The following is a 15,437-nucleotide window of genomic DNA, read 5'->3' on the forward strand; positions in this document are numbered from 1 at the left end:
CACGCATTCTGTCAATGTTACGTCAAACGCCAAAAGGTTACATGAAAAAAATTTGAATTATAACAAAAGTATTCTTAAATTTTCTAACTTTCGTTTTTATATATATATATTATAGATTATAATGAATGATTGATGATGATTATAATATGTAGTATTGGTATATTATATTAGTGTCAATACGTGTGCATATTTCTACTACAGGCGATATATTTTGACATATTTTGAACTTTAAAGATAGGATTTCTATTAATGTTATTGAATCTAGAATTTCTAAACAGATGCTTAAATTAATTTGCATTTACATAAAAGGATAAAATATAAAATTTGATTAGATTTTAGTATCAAGTTAAATATTTTTGACTAATTTGAAAGCATCTAAAAAAATATTTTATTCACTCCGCTGAATGTTACTAAGAAGTGACCGTACTAAATAACCTACATACCTAAATAAATCTTTTAATCCCATAGATCGTTGCGTTTTTTTATCAACTCTAAAAAGTGGTATTTTTAAAGACGACTAAGCTTTGGCGCAGAGCCCACGGGTAAGTAAAAAAGCACTCCGTAAACTAATAAATAAATAAATTTATCTCTGTAACTTCAGTATATTTGCTTCTAAATCCACAAAATTATGAATTCTACTATATTTGATGATGGATACCATAAATTTCGTTGCCTTGGGATATTTTCAACAATGTTCACAATTTTGCAGATTAACAATGTTATGATGAATTGTTTTATAAAGTTATTGTTCAGTTATATTTTTCTTTATTACTTATTTATAAACATCGTGTCTTATTTGTTAGAAGTATTAACACTGTAATATTATAAGGAAGCAAATAAGTTTGACTTATTTAATTGCAATTAAAACTGTATATTTCTACATTTTGAAAAATGATTCAATTCATTTTTACACATCAGAAAGAACAGCAAACGAGGTAAATATATTGGGATTAGCTTTACAAAAATGAAATAAACAAAACCATAGTGGGCAGCGGTAGTAGGCGATCGGCCGCGGTGGAGATCTCTAAATCGGGGTCATGGCTCACACTGGCCAGCGGAGTCAGAAGTAAACAATAAATAGTGTTACTAATTTTAAAAAAAATTATCCCTCTATTTCAATAAAGTATGGTTACCCTAGATGCGTCTAACCAGTCCAAATTGCTGGCTATATCGCCCACAAGTGTTGTTGCAATCCCAGGCTGTTATGAAATTTTTCATTAAGCCAAATGTCAACTAACGCGGTTTTCTTTGAGTTTAATATTGCGAGAATTTTCATTAGCGCGTTAGCTGCCCTTGGTGGTCACACTCGTAACAGCTTATTGCTCGAGTTAATTGCACATTTTTGAATTCCGGATAGTGGCTGGAAAATTAAATAAAGATTTACAGCTATATATATGACAAGAGGCATAAAAGAAAACATGTTTCAGTAACTTTGAATTTAATGAATTTCTACACTTGAATTTTTGTTTTATTTAGAAGTTCTTGATCAGCACGCAGTAGCGATTCCGATCCCGTTCATCAGGAGTTGTACCGCACGCATTTGTCAATATAATAGGGAAGCCTCCTGTGCCTGACTCACGTCGTCAACTTTTGGGTCTAAGTCAAGTCGGTTTCGTCACGATGTTTCTTCACAGTTCAAGCGAATGTTAAATGCGCATATAAAAGAAGTCCACTGGTGCACAGCCGGGGATCGAACGTACGACCTTAGGGATGAGAGTTAAATTACTTCAATTTATTGTTCATTGTTGTGGTGTATCTGTATCCCTAATCTTGTTTTTTGTAAACGTAAACGTGTTTTATAACTGTTAATAGTCGGTATATAAAAATGTGTAAATTTATTTTTAAGCTATAACTGAAATAAATATTGAAAACAAGTAATACTAGCGTAGCGATTCTCGCCTCGCGGTGAGATCGAGTGAACACACATAACAATATATCTAAGACGTACACAGGCACAGAACATTGAGCACCTATTTGCCAATAAAGAAACCACTACCAGATTTGTGACAAAAGCCAAAATCAAATGTTTTTCTTTAATATGTTTAAAATATATATTTACTTCCGAACCTTGTATGGTATGGTATTGGTATTGTGATAATCGCATAAAATTGTGGCTCGCAATATGGCTTCCTCAGCTGCTACGAATTTTCGTAGACAACGCAAGTATACTAACAAGTAGTTTTGCATATCGCAAGGCGTACAGTACGCATATAAGCTTTAAATTTGTATATTTAAAAATGATACATTTTAATCCGGAATCAAATGAGCTTATTTATTAACACTTCCTTGCGGTATTATCACAATTAAATTGTAATGAAATAAAAATGAGGGCAACTGGCGTTCTTATAGCTTTTGAGAAATCTCTTCCAAGCAACCACTGTGAGATTTTTTTTTAAATTATATAAGGTAAGTGCAAGAAATGGAACAAAGCAAAGAAAAAAAAATTGTAAACACTTAAAAGGAGAGTAATAAGACCAGTTTGTTATAGAAAAATAATTTAGTTAAAGTATTATGAGAGAGGAGTGAAAAAATATGAATTTTGAGCTTTATACTTAGTTATTTTAAGGCATTGTACAGTTTGCCAGTTAGTGGACTGTTTGTGTGTTGTGTAACATTTATATGTATTAAATGACAGAAGTATCTGTATAGTATATGTAATGTATGTATGAGCCAGCTGCACTAGATTTCTAAATATATGACAGGATGAGATGTATGATGAATATATGACCTAACAACACTTTGGAGTCCTACAGACGTAAAAAGTGAATTTACGGGTACACCACGGGTAGAACCAAAGGTTCAAGGTGGTGGAGTGTTCAGGCTTACCACGATAATTAAGGGCTTGAAGAAGTCTTCGCAACTTTGAGAGGAAGCGAGAAATGAATAAGACAGAAATATACAATTCTAATTTACTGTTATAAAACATCGTCTTGTCACGACATATCAAATGATTTTGTTAATACACTAAAATGCAGTTAAATATAACTTTAACGCATCATAGCGTAAGTAAATAATATAATAATTTTAGTTTCTATTCCTTAATAAGTACTATTTACCTATAAGATAATAAATTATCACGAAAAAGATACAGATATCTGAGGCAAAATCACCGGTTATAGCGCTATTTTAGTTGTAGTGGTATTAATTTAGTTTCTCGTGTGTCAAAATTCATATACGTAATACTATAGTTAGAAGTTAAAAACTGTGGCAAACAACAAATCACGCTAGAAAAAATATTGTTATAATAAGGGTAGAACATAAAACGAAATTACATAAGATATCCCTTTTCCTTATCACAGATACTGACACAGTGACCTTAAGTGGCACCCGTCAGCTGACAATCCCATTTGAAGTCGCGCATGCGCGTCGCTTAAACCTCTGATGCGGGATGAAACTAAGGATATTCTGCAGTAGGACTCCAACCGCGGGCGAGAGTCGCCTCTGTGCCGCGCGCCTTTCGTTCTGTGCGTGACGTGTTCAGTGGACTTTTTCCGTAGGTGAGTATTCCGATCCTGCTCATAAGCAGTAAAATATGGTAGTTCTAATATTTTAAACTTTTTAGGGGTATTCCAAATTCAAAAAATGGATTTGTAAATGATGTTTAAAGTTTGTTTTATGGTTTTACCCGAAATTTTGTCGCGTCTTTTTAAATAGTTTAACTTTAATCCCTCACATCAAGTACATATAACGTATGTGTGCTTATGGCGGACAGTTATGTTATACAACCATTATTATAAATAATTAAATCAATTAGTTACTAGTACTAGTATACGCGTATGAATCAGTAAAGATAATGAATCATTAAAAATCTTGCGACATAATAATTATATTGACATGTCTAACGCGACACAAACCATATACTAGCGGGTGTCTCAAGTACCTTATAGTGAAAATGTTTAAGGAAAATAGGCTGTAAAGATTGCTAAACTAAATGTAACGTCGATTGTTTTACGAGACGTCGTAAAGTCGCTGGGCGGGCCGTGGGCGGGAGCTGTGTTTTTATGTTGACTATCAAATATTTCTGGGATTGCTTATAGCGGAAAATTTAAACATATACAACAATCATTACAATTAAATATCTTATTGTACATTACCGGGCTACCTTGGCTTGAGGTGTAAATAGTTCTTTTAAAAAATAAAATAAAACCTTCTCTTTACAATATGTTTTTCCTGTCTTTTGTTGACATAGCTGATACACATTAAGAAAAACACTTTTTGAACGTATTGAAACTATGTAGTATTATAAAAAACTTATAATTATTTACATAATTCTAAATTTTAATTTTTTTCCGACGTTTCGCGTTTCTTCCAGCGTGCGTGGTCACGGTGACTTTAAAATTTAGAATTATGTAAATAATTATAAGTTTTTAATAATAATACATAGCTTCAATCCGTTCAAAAAGTGTTTTTCTTAATATGTTTTTCCTGTCATTCGAATTCGATAAAGAATAAATGTGGTTTCGTGTTAAGCTTAATTGATTTGTCTAAACCACATGTAATCCGTTAAGTAGTTTCGGGATTAATGTTATGAAAAGAGACAGACAATGTAGCTTTGGATACACGGAAATAGAAAATGATAATAAAAATCAAAAACGAAAAGTAACAAAAAAATATGGAGAGAATGAAGTGTAGTAAGTGAGTGTGTGTGGATGTAACTTTTGGTATTTTTTTAAAATTTAAGTCCCGTAATCGTCACATTTTTTTATTATTAATTATTAGTAGATAATGAGGTATGCATGGCTAGGTAAGTGTGGCTAGTAAGCCGTACTTACCTATTTGTTACAGCGCAGGAAATCGAAACACTAAGTTTGACATTCATTTGTTTAATTAATTTACAAAATCTTGAACAAAAGTATAATTGATAATAATTAAGAACTTAATTCCTTTATTCGAATGCAATGTCCAATTAACTAGTCCATTTCATTTTTAAAGAGAAATTTTCACGGAAATATTTATTTATCGAAAAATTTTGCAATATTAAACCGAATTCAATTTGGTGCTCAATAAGTTGTATTGTAACAGGAAATACGGGCATTTCGCTAAATGGCCGGAACAGTTAAATAATTCACAAGTGCTTAAACATTTAATGCGGGAGCGACAATCCGATTACAATGTTTGAAGTGATTGCCCGGATGAAGCAAGACTTGGTGGTTCACGTTGTCGAGTTTAATCCTTGTATTTCTGAACTTTGCCACAGATCCTATTTATGAGATGTTTTTTTAGCTAACTTTCTTGGACAATTTTATTTTAAACTTGCTAAGAAGCAGGCGGTGTGAGATCATGGCGTCGTTACTTATTTATGCATTCATACGAAAATGTTCTTATATAAAGGAAGTTGGTGTGGTGGAAACACAAACTGTACACAGTTTTTCTATCCACCAGGACGTCGAACATAAAGGTAGTAACATTATCGTGTTGTTTCCAGAAACTAACATTATAGAGATTAATAACAAGAAAAAACGAACGTTATTAGAATTAAATTGAAGATATTTCAGAGGGAGAATAAACACAATGAAACTAAAACGGTTCCACAATAGAAAAGTGACTTTTAGGCAAATGTCAGGCAACTTCTTTGTAAGTCTCGACCTTTCTTAGGTCATTGTGAGCATTGTAATCTATGAATTTCTATTGTTTAATACCCTTCTAAGGAGTTATATATACAAAAAAACTTTAAACAAATACTTTATATTCGTTGCAAAGGTTACGGTTGAAATGTAACAGCTATGTTCAAAATATTTTTCATATTAAGAGAAAATGCTTATGTATAGTTATTATGGTTCATTTAACTACTAGTAAGCGTTTATAGTATTTTACTAAGACGCTCTTATCATAAGTTTAGTGAAACATTTTGGTTAATCAGTGTATTAACGAAATTATTGTTATATCAGCAAATACACGGCCAGGCTATTAAGTGAAATCTTATTTTATCAACAATGTGATTTTGTGAGTTCTTTAAATGAGTAATATAGTTCCTCAAAAATAAGAGCAACGCGTAAAATAAATCCACATGAGGGACAACCAATCATTTTATTACAAGGATTTAAATGCAGAGATTGTCATATTGAAATGCAGTTTCTTGATCGATCGCAAAATATCTGGGTTGAAAATAATTTTAGATTATATATCGAGTAAAGAAAGCGGCCGTAAACGAATAGTTGCAACACAAAATTCTAATCTTAATTCGGTTCCGGTAAGCCATTTGTTGGAATGTCACATTCGGGTAGGTTGCCGCAACATAATTTGCTTTGCGTAACTGTCCACGCGTTCAATTCACACATGAGTTCATATGTTTGTTTTTCATTAAAATCTTTTCACAGAGGTACACTTATGTAAGCAGGAATTCTCAATTTGAATAAAGTTTTTCTGCATTTTACAAATACAGCTTTCATTTATTTGATCCTAGTGTTTGTATTTGTCAAAACGAAGAATTTAATACTTAGCCCAATATATATTCGACCCACTAGAAAACGAAAAATTTGAAGAGGCCTTTGCCGAAGGACTGTAAATAAATTAAGAACATGTAATACTTTAGTACTCACTTTATATTAGACATGAAGGCTAAAGTATTTTATTTAAAAAAAATATATCTACTTGACTTATAACCTAGATGGGGCAGAGCAAGTCTCCATTGCCTTTGGTCTTGAGCCTCTTGTCACCTCGCTCCAAGTCTTTCCCGCTCTCTTTACCTCGTCTGCAACTGTTCGGCGCCAGGTTTGCCACGCTTCCGCTATCCTTGCGGATTCCAATCAACAGCCTGCTTGGGAATATGATTGGGATCCCTTCGGAGTGGGGGGAACCTATCCAATCTAACCATTCGCGCTTGTGCTACCCAGCAGCAGATGTATAAACACTTCATTACATTTATAAAAAAATAAATGACACATACAAATTCAAAGGGATGCAACGGGCGGCCTTATCGCTATCAAGCGACCTCATCCAGGCAATCCTAGTATGATGGATTATATCACCAAACTTAATCTAAAATAATACAAAAAAAATGTTACGCCATATACTTCAGTCTTCAATCAAAACCTAACTCCTGGATCAGTGGGGATATTTTAAATAATGTAACGAACTCTATTTATTATCAACCCGCATTAAACAATGGATATAAAATAATTTCATGGCATGTAATAATATTATATGCCGTGCTTATAACGCTGAAGAGAGTGCCTGCGCCTGCCTATACTCTCAAGGCGTTTTGGTAATCGCCACGCTTATAAAACTAAGAATCTCTGAATAAGTCTGCATAGCCTTGGCTCGTAAACACTGTTTATTATGTCTAAAAATAAAGGCCTATTACATTTGCGTAGATTTATGCAGCGTATATTTGAATTTTTAATTTATTATGAAATTATGCATTTAACTATGAAGTGTCTATTTAGTATAAAATCCGTATAATAGTAGATAGTTAACAGGATCTTAATAAAACAATTGCTTTAGTTCGAAATGTTTTCCGAAGAGCTGTCAACGAGCTATTTCCTTAACTACTTACTAGGACCTTACACAGAGACACCTTTTATAGTATACATTATAAGTTATTGACTTCACAGCAGAGGTACTCTTAATTTCACTCGCCGTGAGCAAGATAACCCATCAAAGGCGGATAACAAGTTAATAAAACGTATTTATAATTTTTGATATTATTTGTGTCTCAAACGCCTAACATTACTGTTCGTTACAACTGCTTACACAACAGTTCCATCCAACTATGGATGTGCTCCCGCTCCCGTATGTTCCGCAATCACGTCTTCACCCTGCTACCAGTTTTTTGCCTTGAATTTTGCCTGTCATTATAAGCCGTAACAAGTCGTATAAAATCATGTCCGAGATAATGTATTTCCCTATTTTAACAGTCTGTATAAACTTTCGTGTTGGCCCGATTCGTTGAATGACTCTTTGGATCTGTACCTACTTTATTATTATTATAATCGTTAAATTCCAATTAATGAATTCAAGAGAAGTCTAATCAAGTAAAGTCAATACTAGTAATTATGTACAAGAGACAAAGCTACAGATGTGTCAAAGATCGATGGATATATATATATATATATATATGTGTGTGTATATGATAATTAAAAAAGGAAAGAATAGAAGAAAAGAAAAGATGAAATATATAATCATTGAGAGAAACAACTAAGGTAGCAAATGTTACAACAAAAATAAATAAACTTAAGTGGAAATGGGTGGGGCTAATGGCAAGAGGAACAGAAAAGTGGAGCAAGAAAGTACTAAACTGGTGCCCAAGGCACAATAAACGAAAAAGTGGCAGACAATTTAGAAGTTGGATGTACCAAACTAAGGAAACGCAGACGGGAATGGAGGGATTTGGAGGACGCCTTTGCAAAAAAGCGCACTTTCTATTGAATCGGCAGCTGGGCGTCGTGGTCAGCAACGAAGTATCTAGAGCGCACTATCTGTTTCCACCGGTTTCTGTCCAGCGCCTCTCTTATAACAGTGTACAGTTTTGAGAACTATGAGTCTCTTTCACTTGATTATGAAAAAAGGGTACACATAAAAATAATGAGATTCAAATATAGTGTTTAAGTCTAAAAGTATCTAGTAAATTGCTTATGCAATCATCAAACAGTAAATAAAAAACAGTTAAGTTATTTTATCGTGTATTAACAGAATAATAACATAAAAATAAGTTGTGAAAGCTGAAATGTATAAACAAAATTTTTAACAACCTCATAAAATCCTTCAACGTGAGCTCGCTATCATAATTATTCGAAATTTTCATTTAACAGTTAAAGTCACTAACATGTTTTCATAAAAACGTCAAAAAAATATTTAAGAGTCGTTCTTTGGATTATTTCGTTAGGAGGCTATTGAATAAATGTTAGGTGTGATATTCGCACAATTCGCAATGAGGGTCATTGCGGGAACAAAACATTGTAAACTTAGACCTACTACTAACAATTTTTGGTAGTAAATAATGTAACATTTTTCAATCAGTAACTATTATAGACATAAAAAAATTGACATTGCATACAACCCATGGATATTGTACATTCGCCTACTAACATTTTGGATACATAACATTATGATCGACTTGTATTCTTCATATTATTATAATAACAAATTTATATATATATTTGCAGACAGGTGCACTCTTACTATTGATGTTATTAACACAGAGATAACGACGTCAATGAATACTTTGTTTTCCACTGCGTGACCAGTATGTTATCTTAACTACTACATTAAGACAAGCACGAATCGCACCTGTACGTCGTTCTTCATAATAGTTTTAAATCTTTGATCATGGTATCGTATAGCCGAAGCCTTCATGAATAAAATATGTGAGGCCGGAGTTGCCGATAAGCCTACATCTGATGTTCACCCCACAAACCTGTTTTTCATTTCAAAAAGGGCTTTAGAACAGTGGATTTTGCGTTTACTAGCTTAAATAGTTTCCAAGTTTGGAAACCATTGGTCCGTTATCTCCGTTTGTGTATGGGTTTCGAATACTTAGGAAGTTTTGTATTGGTATATGCCTTTAAATTATGCATTTTTATTGTTGTGCGTTCAATATGGTAAGTTCAACAACCGATTCAGATAGATATAGTGTTGATTTATTTGAAAGGTGCTTACAGTCTTCATTTATAAGGGTTGTAAGTACGTGAAAAATGTATTAAGTAGAGGATAAAACACTTAGACAAAAATCAAAGTGGGATTATGTCATGTTGGTAGAAAGGATTATAATAATTTATTCACAATTCACATTAAATAACGACCTATAAAAGTAACGTCGTATATAAAGCAAACTCCCAGAGGGTCAAGGCTCCCAAGCTCATTACACACACATTTACAGGATATTTTGTATAAGGTAAATGAGTACAAATTGAAGGGAGGAGCTAAGAAAATTACCTTGCGTTTTAATTATTTTATGGCTACTTACGTTCGGCGAAAAATTACGAGGCTCTTCACTATTGTTTTAAGTAATTATATCCTTTTACCACCACAACATGATCACCACCTAATCTTTTTTTCGTAATATCTTGTTACATGTTCATGAGTGCTACAAATATAACATAGTTACTAGAATTGCTTACATTTAATGTATACAATTCTCGTGCCACGGTGTTTGTAATGAAACTCCTCCGAAATGGCTCGGCCGTTTTCCGTTAAATTTTGCGGATCGGATATTCATTCTTCTGTCATTCATTTTATCATTCATTCTTATTCTTCATCCTCCTAAATGTTAAGGGAAGGTAGACCGGTCAGGTCCATCCCTAAATTTCCATTTTTATATTTCATACAAAATTTTTGGTTTTTATTTTTTTAAGTGAAACTAATTTATCGGCGTTTAAAAAAAAATCTTAAAATTTTTCGGATACGCGTCACATTTTCCGTTGCACACAATATTTTTCTTGTCCCTACTACGGTTGATTTGAAGAGATTCGAAGCCATTAATAACAAAAATATATAATAACGACAACAATTATAGTAATAATTTTATTACAATTAATAAAATTCTGTATTAGTCTTAGTAGTAATAAGGTACAATGAAGTATTTGTATTCATGTCTATGATAATAAAAGCTATTTGTTAACCTTTATCTTATTTAACTTTATTTAACAAATTTCTGTAAAGTTGCATATAGTAAGACCATTTTTTCGAAAAATAAGGTCATAAAGAAGTTTCACTTCTTACGTGTACACGCACACATTTTTTTATTTATGACACAGCATACAAAAATACATTCAATACTTAATAAACACCCCTTTCCGATCAACCCCTTATTTTTTATTTTATACTTAATAACTAAATGTTAATATCACAGGACCACTTTTGCCTTCTGTTTTCATAATGTACACTATAAACAATGTAGATATATATACTCCGCCTTACGGCTAAATTGATGAGTGGTGACTGAGAAAGTTTATTACATGAACCCGCATTCCAAGCTAGAAATATGCCCCCGAATCTTGGGAGTTGTACGAAGAATTTCAATTTATATTACAACAACGTTGTTCATGAAATCGGATATAATTTGTTGAAATGAGATTGTTTCTAGGATTTGTTACGTTACTATGTAAATTGTCGAAACAGCAATCTAGGCCACTATGAATTTAATTAAATTTAATAAATCGGTACAATCCGTGTGTAACATTTAAAAAATGCAAACGAATAATAGCGATGTAAAAACAAAAGAGTTATAGAATGCAATTGTTTTTTTATTTCGTTTTTTATAAATATGAAAGTAGTTAACGAGATTTGAAGATTATAAGACATAATTCTCTGCCCCATTCACGTGATCTTTGCATTCGTCGTAAGAGGTGTCATTTTTTTGTTATTATTATGAAAGCCATAAAACAATTGGTACGCTATTTTCTTGAAGGACCTTAAGGCGAATTGGTTCCAAAATACTTTCGTGGCGAGGTAGTTCTACATTGTGTTGCTAAGCGGCAAAAACTACCACAGGAAACGCTGGAGGAAGGACGGACGATGCGATGATACGGGTGCCTTGTCCGATGATGGAACTTACATGCAGGTATTAATCTGGACACCCTCCACGGTAAATTCGGTAGAATTGCAATTTAATGTCTTCAGACGTAAGATGCTACAGCCACTGTTGATCCGTAACCAATAGTGACAATTGCATAGTAGAAATATATTAAAATGGTAAATTGCACAATTATATTTTTTTTGTTTGTTTATTTTTTGGTCTATTTTGTCTTTTACTTATAATGTTTAAGTTATTTTCTCTTTGTCATTGTAATGTTTTCCTTTAAATTTTGTGCACACTTGTTATTGATGCACATGCAGGTATCGTGTTGTTGTATGTCATGTGTTTTCTGTAAGTGTTTGCATATGTTTCGTTAGTGTACCTTTTAAAATAAATAAATAAACAAATAAATGAATGTCAATTGCGCATATATAAATGAACATCTATTGATGCTGAACCGAGAGTTGATGCATACACTTAGATATTTTTAAACTTAGTTAAAAGATTTAAGTTAGTGTTTAGGTTTTCATATCTAGTCAGTGTTTGGCTTTACTACCTAACGTCTACTAAAATATGAATTAAAAAAAATATTCCTCATATTTTTTTAAAAATTGTAATTACGTTTTTTATATTGCAACATAGTGAATGTCCAAGCACTCAGGCACCCCAGAAGCCCAGGCTCCTGAGATACAGTTCTCGCTACATCAGGAGCCTTGGTCATATTTAATTAATTTATTGAAATAAATAAATATTAATTAATAGGAAAATTACACTTATTGTTTGCGCTTTCAAAGTAATGAATCATAATTGTATTGTATTGTTTTTTCTACACAACTGAGCAAATAGTCACATGATAAAATTACTAAATTATTTTTATTAAAAGGTATGGAAGATCTATTGTTACTTGCTATTATAGATTTGTACCTAAATTGCCAATTACGAAAGATTAACGATAATTTTGTATAATGCGTTGTATATTTTTTTTTTGAAAAATATCAGTCGGTACATTACAATTCGTCCACATCGACTCGTAAGTAGCCCATTTATTAAAGTTGTTCATGACTATACATTGTATATTAGTAATCATAACAATCAAATAAACAATATTTACAATTTTCTTAACCTACATTAGTAATAATCGTGATTCCTCTATTAGATTTTTTTTTGAGAAAATATATTTTTCAGGTTATAATTTTCACGATGGTAGTCCTATCGTCAGGATATAAAGTACCTAAATGAGTAAGATATTAACAGACCTCTTGCAATTGAATAGAATCTCTTAAGCGATTTAGATTTTTTTGTAGCAACGATAAACGCATAGTTACAAGAAACCCTTTCTTGATTTTTAAATTAATACATGAATAAAAAGTTAACGCAAAAGTACATTTAGTATTTCCTGTAAGCTAATAGCCTAATAACAAGCCAAGTTGGAATTGCTTTGTCCAGTTATCTCGAAAGTTCTAAGCGATTTTAGTACTAACAGCTGCCCGGGCCAATCACACCAAGTTACTGAGTAATTGATTCCACTGGAGATATCAAATTTCACGCGAGAAAACTGACATTGCAAATGTTCTCTACATCTCCATATTGCAGATAGCATATTTATGTTTAATGGTTTATGTACTCAAATTTAATTCCAAGGTAAAGTTTCTTTACCAAGAGATGACGGTAATATGGCCTCATAATAACAGGTAACTTTTAGGTTTAACAGGTTTAATATGAGGCATATATATTATACGACAGTCCTGAAGACGATTCCTGAAAAACATTTGGAACATAGATATATGTGCATAATAACTGAATTAATCGAATAGGTTCGGAAATACTTCAGTGGGGTTCTTTAGGGTGTTGAATTAAGGTCCTTCAAGAAAAGAGCGTACTGTGACTATCCGTGGGCGGCGGTATCACTTAACATCAGGTCAGCCGTTTGCCTCCTATTACATTAAAATAAATGTTATTTAATTGTTAATAATAATATTTTAATTTATAAGAATCTAAAACCTTCTATTTAAAATAGTCCTAAACTTCGTAATGTTTTTGTACTGTTTTATAGGTATCTATTAGTATTCAATTAAATAATCCTAAATAGCGCTTCTGTTGAGTAGTTGAGTAGTTTCGAAGATTATTTAACCACAACTTTCTACCCATTATATAACAGATGATTCATACCATTCAACTCAAGTTTTATAAAAGATAAAGCAAGATTTCCCTAATACATACGAGGTCGTAAAAGCAAGTTGTTTTACCCACTATCATAGCAGATAAAACTCGCCTCGTTCCGCATGAATTTATATTATGACATGTGTAAGGAGGCCGTTATGTGAAATATTATGGATATACTCTGAATAATTGTTTTATTCATCATATAAATGGAGAAATGTAACCTCTGGTTATGGCCGGGTTAGGTTTTCCAACTGCAAGTACGCAGTTAGAAAGTTGGGTCTAAGAATAACGTACAGACTCACAACTTAGTTAGCAAATGACATCGAAATTGTTCGATTTCAACATCTTACATCTCTCTTAAGTTGCACAATTTGTACGAAGTCTGTTTTAGAACGCACAGTCCAAAGAATGTTACCAGGCTAACACTGGTTCTAATAGACCCTAATGTAGCAAAACTAAGATACATTCTTGACTGATTCTAGTTTTTGATTGATTGTAACTAACTTCTTACCGCAACAATAACTTAGAAAAAATATATTTAATATAATCAATTGTACATTGTTTAGTTTTAATCCAGTATTTACATTCCCAAAGGACGGTAACTTTTCTGCCGTCCTTTCATTTAAAATTAAGCGTCTTCTACAAAGAGGCTAATATTCGTAAGTCCTACTTAAACACTTTAACCGTAACATATTCTAATTAGGTGAAACTAGAAAATATTCTACCCAGCTTTAAGTCTAAATCATGTAAAGTAGACACGAGCTCTGACTAGAAATCTCTCATTAGCCGAGATTCAACGAATAATTGGAATAACTAGGAGATATAAAAAAAAGAAAAAAAAGTGAAGTTTTACAGTTTTGTTATATTTAATATTTTTCATCTGATATTAAGTGATCCATGCATGCATGCATGAAGCCGCCTATGGACACCGTCAGAAGGCAACATTTTCTAGCCTATAAATAATTGGTATGTAGTGGAAATACCTCAGTGGGTAGCTGGTTCCACAAACAGCCGTAAGCCGTCAGTTGTGGGACGGACGTCAAGGTGATACGAATGGTATTTCGTATTCTGCCTTATCCCATAATGAAACTCAGCTGCAGAACACTCGCATTATCTTATATCTGAATTATAATCTGAAAAAATCTTTCAGCGCTTAATAGCATTGCGTTTAATACCTTCTTTTGCAATTATTCATTTTCAGTATTCGAATCTAAAATTGTTTCTATCTTGCGCTGTATAAAGCATTGTATGCCTCAATAAACGATGTTAAGATTATTTATATTAATGTACTAAAATCAAAGCACTTCCTTTTAAATCCCATTCATGCCAGTGTGACGATACAAAGCTCCGGCGGTTGAGTAAGCGATAAAGCATTTCCGTTCGTCGTTCACGAAAAATATGTTTTAGTTAATAAGTATAAGAGATGTTATATAATTCATAATTCTGTAATGGAATTGTTGTTATTATTTATTCATAACAACCGTACGTTATCAGTATGTTTGTAGGCAGCAAGCGCTTGAACGGCAGATATATTTTTACATCTGAAACAATTGTTCTTTTACCGAAATTTCAACCTACGACCATTACACTTTCTGAACACCAATGGAATTACAAGTATTATGTTGCGATGCCAGGCGTTTTGAAATACTTTACTAGAATCAAGTGGGTTCACTGTGATGTTTAGACGTCTTTTTCTATTGGAATAGAAACGTTTATATAATTTATCTATTAAAACGTTTATCTATTATATAATTCAGTTGACATAAATAAATGAAAATGAGGGCAACTTGCAGCCTTATCGCTTTCGTGCGATCTCTTC

At 32.5% G+C, this 15,437-nt stretch overlaps 1 protein-coding gene across 1 annotated transcript in view; it reads left to right on the forward strand.

Moving 5' to 3' along the window:
* The first annotated feature begins 3,427 nt into the window (after positions 1 to 3,427).
* The window catches only part of LOC123710947 (protein O-mannosyl-transferase TMTC1-like), a 105,880-nt gene continuing 93,870 nt past the window's right edge, over positions 3,428 to 15,437 (forward strand). Inside the window, exon 1 of the mRNA XM_045663287.1 lies at positions 3,428 to 3,497. The gene's annotated coding sequence lies outside the window, so the exon portion shown is untranslated. The remainder of the gene's footprint in view (positions 3,498 to 15,437) is intronic.

Source organism: Pieris brassicae, chromosome 6 (genome assembly GCF_905147105.1).
Source record: "Pieris brassicae chromosome 6, ilPieBrab1.1, whole genome shotgun sequence".
NCBI classification, from domain to species: Eukaryota; Metazoa; Arthropoda; class Insecta; order Lepidoptera; family Pieridae; genus Pieris; species Pieris brassicae.